Below are 4253 nucleotides of genomic sequence, written 5' to 3' on the forward strand. Positions count from 1 at the left end.
TAGTTCCATCTGGAACTCCACCATCTCATGGTCGCTGCATCCCAAGCTGCCCACAACCTTCACATCCCAGACAAGACCATCCCTGTTGGTAAGAACAAGGTCCAGGAGCACCCCCCTCCTCGTCGACTCCTCCACCACTTGCATCAGAAAATTGTCTTCAATGCATTGTAGGAACCGTTTGGACTGCGTGTGCCTTGCTGAGTTGCTTACACAGCAGATGTCTGGGTAACTGAAGTCCCCCATGAGGACCAGTGCTCATGATCGTGAGGCTACTTGTAGAAGGCCTCATCAACCTCCTCCTCCTGATCTGGTGACCTGTAGTAGACCTCCACCACCGTGTCCCCCATACCAGCCCACCCCTTAATTCTCACTCACAAGTTCTCCAGTTGTCCTTCACCCTCCCCCAGGTGGTGCTGGGTACACTCTAATTGCTCCCTCACATAAAGGGCAACCCCACCCCCTCTCTTCCCCAGCCCGTCTTTCGTAAAGAGGACATAGCCTGTAGGACATTTCTCTCAACTTCAAATAGCTAAGAATTCCCTTTAATCCCCAGACTCTTATCACTGAAGAAATTCATTGTGTGTAGTTCTCTAATCATTCATCTCTGCATGTAATAGTCTGTGGTCATTCTGTAGTCTGAGACAGGTGCTTTATCTCCTCTTAGTGTATAAAGAGAATATATGAATACATGAACAGAATGCAAGAAATACGTCCTTTTGGGAGCACAGACAATGTGATACTCTCTGTTTACCTCCAAAGAGCATTTTGAACTCCAAATGAGGAAGTGTTTTGGACCTAAAGGCGAGATGACAAAGATATGACTGGAATTTAAAAGAAGGAAATTTAGGAAAATATAGACCACATAATTCAATATAAACTGTTTTTGAAATTTTATAATTGCTTACTGTCCAGACTGGACAGCAAGAATTATGTTCTTTCTGTCACGTAGGAGGAAAATGGAGGTAATATTACCTCTTGTAGTCTTTCGGGGAAATAACTCCTACTCAAAGATCACTACAGATACAAACACCTATTTAACTAACATAAAGAAATAAAGATAATAAAAGAAAGAAAGATATAACTGTTCAGGCTTTGAAATAGGAATAAAATGTGTGTTGCTTTAAGCAAAAGGTCATCCATCTGTCTTAGAATGCTCTCTAATGCATTTCTTACTTTAATCTACTGCTTTGGCATTATGTTACTAGCTCATCAACCAATTTTGAATTGCAGTTCAAAGGGAGCTATTAGCTCTCACACTGATGAAGTGATGTGCCTATGACATAACTCTTTTTTTTTTTTTTTTTTTTTTTTTTTTTTTCAGAGAGAGAGAGAGAAAGTTTCCCTATCACCTGTTTTCTTGAATAGGTTCTGTGAAAATTAACACAGGATTGAGGTACATGAACATAGATATACATGTGAATGTTGAACTGTTGAATGCTGTTCTGTTGAGCAGAGAATTTTGTTCTTATCTTCTAGGCAAAACAAGGATTTAGCACCTTTGTTTCTTTAATGATTAGAGGAATTGATTGATGAAATAAATAGATCATGGATCCTTTGGGATTCTAGAAAAATAGTTCTGTTACCCTTTACAAAGATACTTTTACAAAGAACTTGCATATTCGTATAAGAATGGTAGACATTTGTAGTCAAATATATTGTGCATGTCAACAAACCTTTAGTTTTTCATATAATAACATAAGAAACAACAGCATCTATTACAATATTTTAAAGAAAATGAAATTCACTGGTCACTGGTTTCAAATTCCTCTAAAACGATTATGAAAATAACTAGAAAAAAAGTTCAATATCACAGACAAAAACTTAAAAGAAAAAAAAACAATCACAGAATTACTTAGGTTTCCAAGGACCACTGGAGAGTGTTTATCCCAACCCAGTCCTTCCTAGAGCAAGGTCAGGTAGAGCAGGTTGTCCACAACCATGTCCAGTCAAGTCTGGAATATCTCTAAGGTTGAAGACTTCACAGACTTTCTGGACATCCTGTGCCAGGGTTTGGTCACCCTCACAATGAAATAGAAGGAAGGAAAGAAGGAAGGAAGGAAGGAAGGAATACTACTAATAATTATAATAATTATAATATAATTGATACGATATATTTTATAATAATAATAACAACATAGCTAATTGCAATATAATTATTATTGATAACAAAAATTTTCAGATGGAATTTTCTGTGCTTTAATTTGGGACAATTGACACCTGTCCTGTCACTTGACACCACTGAGAAGAGCCTGAAAGAGATGGAAGTCTCTGTCTTCTTCATTTTCTCCTTTCAGATATATGTACACATTGATAAGATCCTCATGAGCTTTCTTTTCTCTATGCTAAAATGACAAAACTGACTTTCCAAAGTGTCTCACATCTTTCAGTGTGTTTCTTGGGAATGTTTTATTTCTCTTTTCATATAATTCCTGGCATTGACTAATCAATTACATACACGAGTTCATTTAGATCTCAGAGGAGGTAGATTTTTCTTTGTAACTATTTTAGTCTTCAGTGCTCTTCTTTTTATTTTCTTTATTTTTTTACTAATCTATGTAAATGTACATGTAAATGTACATATACATGTAAATTTATTTTTGCTAATCTATGTAAATGTAAAAGGATTTAAGTACCTTTTAGAGGTTGGTGATTAGAGAATTAACATAAGAGATCATAGAAAACTGTAATTTACATCACTGTAGATACTGTATGGATACACAAGAACCAAAACCAATACATTTTTCATTTGATTTTGTGAGAAACCTTTTCTTTCTTTATCCTATGCAGGAACTGTATCTTTATTTATAACTTTTTAAATGCATTTATAAACATTGTCTTGGGACTCCATCAATGACAAATTTGGAATTTCCATTGATTCTCAAAATAACAAAACTGGATGTAAGGTATGTAGAAGTCAGAGGTACATTTCAAACATTAAAAGTGCAAAGAGCAAATCTAAATTTTCATTGAGAAATCAGTGGGAATCATTGACAGAATCACAGAATAGTCTAGGTTGGAAGAGACCTCCAAGATCACCAAGTCCAACCTCTGACCTAACACTAACAAGTCCTCCACTAAACCACTAAACCATATCCCTAAGCTCTACATCTAAACGTCTTTTAAAGACCTCCAAGGATGGTGACTCAACCACTTCCCTGGGCAGTCTATTCCAATGTCTAACAACCCTTTCAGTAAAGAAGTTCTTCCTAATATCGAGCCTAAACCTCCCCTGGTGCAACTTTAGTCTTTTCCCCCTCATCCTATCACCGGGCACATGGGAGAATAGACCAATCCCCACCTCTCTACAGCCTCCTTTGAGGTATCTATAGAGTGTGATAAGGTCGCCCTTGAGCCTCCTCTTCTCCAGGCTGAACAATCCCAGCTTCCTTAGCCGCTCCTCGTAAGACTTGTTCTCCAGGCTCCTCACCTGAAGTAGTATAAGAGTTATTACAAAGCTGGGCAGCACAATGTGCATCTAACAAAAAGTTAGATGCACATTAGTGGATCATTCTTTAGTTCTAGTGCATCCTGTCTAAACTGAATTCATCAAGGTACACTGAAGTATTTATATAAAATTTAACATGATTTTTGTTTGTTTGTTTGTTTGTTTGTTTTTCCTGATACTAACTATTGTAGCTAATTTACTTTCAAATTCTATTCACCATAGTCATCCTTTCAGAGAATTTGCACTGAGTGGAGGCTACTTAACCTTAAGGTACATGTTTGCAGAAAATGGTCTTTAAGTACTCTCTTCAAATGCTTCAACTTCTACAATAATAACCACCATATAAAATCTTGAATGGAGAGGAAAATAAATAAATAAATAATGGGAAATACAATGTGAAATACTTAGAATTTACAAAGGAGGACTTTGAATGTTTCCTAATCAGCTTCTGATAATAATCTGGTTGAACACCAAAGCTATTTAAATTAAAATGATGATTAAGTAAAGAGCAACAACAATTCATATTCAGGATTGGATATTTACTTTGGTTTTGCATTCTTGTCCATTTGTTTATTCTCAGAATATGAACTGCAACATTGTTAAAGCAGTAATGTTGAAAACAATAATTTATAATCACATACAGTGTTAAAGCTTTTCACTTGGGAAATATGGTCAAAACGTTATAAGTTGAATAAAAGTCTCAGCAAGAAAAAAAATTTACTTTGTGTTTCCTTGTCTTATCCGCAGCTGGTAAAAACTGAAGCCTATGAAGATACCCAATTTATATCAGGTAAAATCTCAACATGTG

Source organism: Oxyura jamaicensis, chromosome 1 (genome assembly GCF_011077185.1).
Source record: "Oxyura jamaicensis isolate SHBP4307 breed ruddy duck chromosome 1, BPBGC_Ojam_1.0, whole genome shotgun sequence".
NCBI lineage: Eukaryota > Metazoa > Chordata > Aves > Anseriformes > Anatidae > Oxyura > Oxyura jamaicensis.